This window comes from Pinus tabuliformis, chromosome 7, assembly GCF_031772625.1.
Source record: "Pinus tabuliformis cultivar Carrire ecotype Pingquan chromosome 7, CPIR1, whole genome shotgun sequence".
Lineage (NCBI taxonomy): Eukaryota > Viridiplantae > Streptophyta > Pinopsida > Pinales > Pinaceae > Pinus > Pinus tabuliformis.
In genome coordinates this window covers 1,552,053,555-1,552,060,855 of record NC_142293.1, presented here as the reverse complement: position 1 = coordinate 1,552,060,855, position 7,301 = coordinate 1,552,053,555, and the positions used below count along the sequence as shown (strand labels likewise).

The following is a 7,301-nucleotide window of genomic DNA, read 5'->3' as shown; positions in this document are numbered from 1 at the left end:
GTGCCTGAAAGTATTTTCCTTATCCAAATCAAGGCCTGTTAATAACCCATATGCAAGCAGAGGTCGAGAGAAAAAAATTAGATTCACACTCTCTTCATTAATGTTTCAAAGAGTACATCAAGGCACACCCTCATAGTTTAAAATTTCATCAAACGATCCCAATCCCAAGAAAATGAGTTTATTAATCCACAATTACTCCAACTACTCATGTTTGAATTTCATATGAAAACATAAAATTCTATAAGATTCAACATCAATCAACAGAGTGAGGAGATGTACAAACAAACTGAATAGATTAGTAGATCGTTCCCTGCTGACTGAGTAGCCATTTACTTACATTTTTCTTTTGTATTGTCGATGAGAAACAGTACCCAAACAACTAAATTGAAGAAGAATGAAGTTACCAGCAAGAAAAATGGTAGCAATAGGTTTCAAACTTGGGTCGACCCTGTTGTCAATTTTCATCCATTAGATACGTGATCTTCTCCTCTTCCGCATCATATCTCTGCTCCATCACACATTACCAAATGCAAGCCACATTAAATCTAAAAACCACATTTGAGCATACTGCTTTATAATATGATCCCTACAATGGCCATCATAGAGAGCATGTGGCTCTTGGCTGTTGGAAATGGGTATCCATAAAATTCCTTAATTCCCACAAAAGAACTTGTATTGAAGCATGGAAAAAACTCACTTTCATTGACAACCATTGGTAGTATCATACCTTGCAGCTTGTTCTTTGATACATCAAATGCACTTAGCCTCGTCAATAGGCCAAGTTAAACGATTTGTCAACAAGTCGAGGGACTATGAATTTGTGCAGTTGGAAATGAAAGGTGATATTGTTTCGCTGAGGCCAAATCCCATGAATATGAGCCTGTAAACCCTCCCATCCTTGCAAGTCATGCCTTTGAGTTCCGTTATGCTGTTATTGCAGGGTTTTGATCTTATCTCTTGTTCTTTGCGTCAGCCAACAATAGTGGGATCCAACTATCTCAAAAACCCTAGCAGCAGAATTTTCCTGTACAAAATGAAAATGAAAATGTCAAAGTGAAGCTCACCATATGGATAGGGTTATATTTCGTCATTCATTCAGTTGAAACTATATTAATTGAGGGAAGTGTTGGGTGTGGAGCATGATTATTTAGAGGTCCTTTGTATCAGCCAGATGTATACCCCAGGAAGATTGTACACCCCTTAACGGGGGAGGGGTGTGGGGGGGACTTGTCCCCCCCACAGGGATTCAGGGGGGCCCATCCCCCCCAAGGGTTTCGGGGGCAGCACCCCCGAAGCTAAAAACAGATGTAAAATTGCCTTGTAAAAGTATAGTAATTTCTAGTCAATCTGGGCCATTCATTAGGTAGATGATCTGGTGGTAGAACTTATGTTTAGTTTAGGGTATTATGTCCTAGAAGGCAACCCCTCTCTTTGTATGAGGGTATTGTATTGAGGTTGTGTAATATATGTGTATTCTCCGAGTGAGAAATAGAGAGTTGAGACTGTGAGAGAAAACAAAGGATATTACAGCAGATCTGTTGTAGGTTGTGTCTCTTCATTTTGTTGGATAATAGAAAGGAAGGACTGGCTGTTCGGGTGGACATAGCCCAAACTGGGTGAACCACGTATATTTGTGTCTCTCTGGTTTTATGTATTTGTGTTTTTCCGCATATTATATGTCTTGCATTTCTCTGTCATATATATAATTTTTCTAACAAGAAGAGAATTTCTCAATTGTTTAACAATGGATCTGATGCTGCAGAGTGGTGCAAAGGGTCATCTAAGGGAATTCTTCCCAAAGGGAATGCGTTACAATGTAATTAATTTTAACAAATTAATATATATAATTTTGATATATTCATCAATATAATTATATTTATAAGAAATGTATACAAACTCATAATCCAGTTTAGGGTTAAGGTGTGAATATATATGCACAGCCATATCCACATGATCAGTCTCTAAATTCGCATATTTAACCCCTAACACAAATGCATACCCATATTCACATGTTGGACCTTTGACATAAATACATGCTTTAATATATTATAAGGTTGTGAATCTATATAAACATACTTGTATACACATAGCTAACCCATAAATAAATAAATAAAAAATAAAATCTTCAATCTTCATCACCTGAAAAGTAAAGGTGTATAAAGCTTCAATATTAAAAGTTTTGGATGTGTATACACATAGTTGTGCATGAAGGAAACACAAAAACAGCATATTCAATTTTCACCGCATGAAAAGTAAAGGTGTAAGATTAGCAATATTCTCCACTTGAAAAGTAAAGGTGCACATCCATGTTGTTCAATCTCAAAATGTAAGAGAGTTGACCTGAAGAAAAAAAAATTGCATGTGTACCACTTAGACATCAACTTCCTGAGTAATAAAGGGTTAATGAGTAGTTGGTGTATATTGAGTGATAAGATGTTAATGAGACAACATTGTATCTATTTCTATCACTTAGACATCCATTACTTGAGTGATAAAGGGAACCCCGTGTCTCATAAAACTACATTTGCCTCACTTTAAATAGTAGAGGTGAAAATGTGACACTATGCTAGGATGATGCTTATACACACATTCATATCATGTATTTTGTGGACCTAAACAAAGGGAACATACACCTTCACATAATTTAATTCATAGCATATGGTTGGATGATAAAAACCATAATGTGAAGAAGATACAAATGCACACCACATGGGATATCCACTTATTCATCTTGCATCATAGGGCTTGAGTTCACATGATATTTAAAGAATGCCCTTAACTGTACTAGATATTTAAAAAACCTCATAAATTCATTTTGTTAAACCTCCTCCAGTACATATTTTTAATATAAATAACCTAGGTGTCCATATTTTCATCTAATACCTCATTTTATAGCCCCCAATACCTAAAATTCCCCCAACCCTACATACCCCCTTAATACCTAAAATTATTGACTTTATTTTTCACAATTTAAAAACTCACTTTATGAATGAAAATGAATGTAGTAAAATAACATTCAACAAGGTGAAATCCCATGACACAAATACACACCAGGTACACCTTGAGTGTGGAGTTATGTCACCCTATGTGTATCATAAATTTAACTCCCCACCACCTCTGAAATATAAAGTGATTATGTACATTTGTCTCATTGATAAATAATACACCATGTAGACACCCATGAGGTAATCATGTGTATTTTTGAACAATGGGTAATATGCTACCTAAGCTTATTGGGAACCCATTTAGGAAAATTTAGACCCACAAATGTCTTAATGAAATTTTACATTTCCAATAATACCTTTTGGATTCATAAATTTGGACCTGCAAACATAAATGCATCTACTAAGATGTACGTCCAAAAGTTTGGACCACAAATATATGAAAGGAATATATACATACACAAATTTGGACCACTAATATATGAAGGGAAGATGTACATCCACAAATTTAAACCACAAATCTATGAAGGGAAGATGTAGATCTATAAATTTGGACTAAAATTTATCAAAGAAAGATGTAGAATTATTCTAGTCTTGGGTAACGCACTATCTTAAATTTGGACCAAAATTGTATCAAATAAATATGTACATTTATACTTAGTGAGGTACTTTAAAAGTACATTTGTGTGTATATTTGTGTTAACCTTGAGTATTTCACTACCTATCCTAAACCAAAATGAGCAAGGAGAATATGTACAACCCTTATCCTTATCATAGGCCTAAAAATGGAAAGGATGTGTGTATTTAAAAATGGCAAATATGTGTGGTTATAAACCACACAACCCAAAAAAAGCAAGACTTATCCCAAGCCTACATAACTAAAGTGCTTATCCCAGATATACAAAAGTAAAGACACACCAACCACTATGATTATCCTAGGCCTACAAAAGGCAAAGATGTGTGGTTATAAACCACATAACCCAAAAAATGCTAAACAATTATCCTGCACCTACATAAGTCTCGTTCTTATCCCAAGAATAAAAAATTAAAGACATATGAACCTTGGCTAATGCACTACCTACCCTAAATAGAAATGCACAAGGAAAGGATGTACAACTCCTATGTTTATCCTAAGCCTACAAAAGGAAAAGATGTGTGGATCTACAAATGGAAGGGAAAATATGTACAAACCCTATTGTGATATCCCTAGACCATGTAAATATTTAATTTACTGTAGTTCAAACGCACCTTTTATCTCTGAGTTATAAAAAAATGTGTGGATCTACAAATGGAAGGGAAAATATGTACAAACCCTATTGTGATATCCCCAGACTCTATAAATATTTAATTTACTGCAGTTCAAACACACCTTTTATTTTTGAGTTATAAAAAAACTATTTTTTGAATTTAATTATTTTCTTAAATAAAGCAACAGTTATCAGTAAATATTATTTTTACTTGCTAATTAATTAGAAGGACAATTACCTATCCTTAACTGATTTCTTGAGGATTTAATTCAAGAAGATCAAGAGGATAAGAGTATCTGGGATCAGGGGAATGAACAAGAGATGAAGAAGGAAAATTTGTGTTGATAGGTCAGACAGACCTTCCTATGGCTGCATCTGGTTTGGACCAGATAGAAGAACTTTTGATAATTTAAGAAGAAAAGTTCCTAAATTAGGGAAAGCTCAGTGGGATACTGACTGTGTCAGTAGTCTCAAGGTTGAGACGAAAAATAGCTAGTAGCAGGGTCTAATGTTGGACTGAAACTAACAACTAGCGAAATTCTAGATAAGTATAAAATTTTAGCAATGAATAAGTAGGAAAATATGAATTTACAGTTTTCTAGTTAGACTACGCTTATTGATAGTTGAACAAAAGCAGAACCGGTATTTTGTTATTTTTGGAAATCTATGCTTGGAAACAGTTACATATGTGTATTTTTGGAAAATGGTAATAACAGAGAAAATCTAAACAATTCAATAGCATACAGACCTTACAGTATGAAATAGAAATAGATATATTCTCCAATTTTCATAAAACATTCTGTAGTATAACAGAAATAATAAAATCGGGTAGAGTTGGGCAAGTACGCCCTAAAAAGCCAAGATTTTAAAAGAGCTAAGCAGAGAAATATCTAAGGCCTACACTATCTATAAAAATCAATAATCAAAATCTAAGCATTATTAACTATGAATGAGAAACTGCCAAAACATTGTAAAATCGGTCACTTAAGGAGGACCATATTAGGAATAAAAAAGCTCTCACATAACAGTTAAATAATTCCATAATCCATTATTAAATAATCAGTAAAGGAATTTGAACTAAATAATAGAAATATTTCCATGTCTAGAAGAAGGTCGAAAGCTTAGAATAAAAGTCTGATATTTTCCTCTAATAGCCAATTAAATTATCTAAGCAAATCATTGAAAGAAAGAACAGAATGACTCGAAAATGTTACAAGGGTTCTTTTTACTCTCTCATGGTAACTTAAGACAATGTAACATACTGATGTATATAGCAATTAAGAAACTTGGAGTCACTGTCGACGAGTCACAGAACCCCGACCAGCCCATACTCTCACACAAAGAATTCCGTGAACAACCCATACATGAATAGAATAGTCAAAAGCAAAATTTGCTAATAAACCCTCATTTTCCATAAGCTCATGTATATTAAAAGCTTCAGATAAATTCAGAAAGAAGCTGAAGGAGCAGCTTATATAATATCTCCATGTAAATACAAAGCATGTCCAAGTCCATTAACCATAAATATAAAGGGAAACCAAAAAATCCCAATTTGGGTTGGGCGATAACCCCGCCACTAGATAATTTACATTATTTATTCGATAAAGCCGACTGAAAATCCCAAAATTCAAAGACAGCTAAATATGTCGTATCATAACCTCATATGAAAATTATTCCTCTGGCTATCAAGCCTTAAAAAACAAACTTAATAAAATACCCAGTGGATTTGCCGAAGCGATGGTCCCATGGCTCGGAGAAGGAGCTGAGACAAGATTCCACGCCCCTCCAAAGTCATGGACCACCTTGACATCGTTCCACCTAAAAGAAAATAACAAGGGTTAGAAAACTGAACATTAAAATTAAAATTTATAGTTGAATAAACAAATAGAAAGCCAAAGGTGTCACTGCTCTTACCCAGAGACAGTTTTATAGGCAGAAACCCTCTTCCCTTCGGAATGTCGGCACAAGAAAGACATTTCGTACCTAGTGAAGGAACCAGCATCCAGTGAAGACATGTATGAACTCTTATACAGAACAACCAAATAATCAGCAAGGATTGAAGACAGTGGACCTACCATAGTTCAACCTACAAACCCTCCTCTAAGTAGTGGAAACCCTCGTCGAAATGGAGGAAAGACATCAAACGCTGGAGGAATAGAAGCTGGAGACCCCTCGCTACCATTCAATCACATCGAAGATTGGCCACCATTGATAGGGAGCTCCCTCCAAGAATGATAGCATCGCAATACTACAGGAGTAAATACACCACACCTCGGCCAAATCCCACATCTATCACATTAACGCTGCAGGTGTGCAGAGATGTTGTGAGTCATACTCATCGCAGCTGTGTCATTAGGGATAGGGTATGCTGGAAACATTCATTGGGTTTCCAGATTAAACTAAAATGTGCATGATTATAAACCATTGTAATAATACTTACGTTGACGATGGGTCGATAAATATATATTTGAATTATTATATTGGTACTATATAAAATTAGTTTGAATGAAAAGATTGAATGATAATTAAAGGTAACAGTAAAGTTTTTAGAAATCAAATCATAATGCCTTTATATAAGTGAATATAAATTATATGTGTATTAAAGTTTACAGTGCAGTGGTAATAATTGCCTCGTGATATTATTTTATTCAAATTTTTTTTATATAACAGGTATATTTGTGACATACGGTATCAGAGTGCTTAGGTTTCCAAACTAAGACCTCTAGAATCAAGAAATAACAAACTTGGTGATATGCACGTAGGAAGCAGGGAGCAGTCAGCATGAGAAGAGCTGGGAATTTACCACCTAGATTCGTGTTGGGAACAGGACCCGCATCATTTCAGGAAGGGAATCCTGAGGTTTGGGTACAGCTGGGTGATGAACCACGGAATACCGATGCAGATATCATGGTGACAGTACAAGAATTGAAGGATGAGATGACCCATCTACAGGAAGACAATGAAATACTGATGTAGGAACAAGAAAAAATTATGAAGAGTCTATCGAATAGATATAATCATCAGCCACTAGTCCCTAGCCCTGAACATGGAAATATGACAAGGGAACAAGAATTTCGAATAAAGGATGTTGAAACAGAAGGTGGAGAAGAAA

The 7,301-nt window shown here is 35.0% G+C and overlaps 1 pseudogene; it reads right to left on the bottom strand.

The window, feature by feature from the left end:
* Nucleotides 1-454: 454 nt before the first annotated feature.
* LOC149253842 (receptor-like protein 57) lies at nucleotides 455-6,267 on the bottom strand (annotated as a pseudogene).
* Between the last annotated feature and the right edge of the window lie 1,034 nt (nucleotides 6,268-7,301).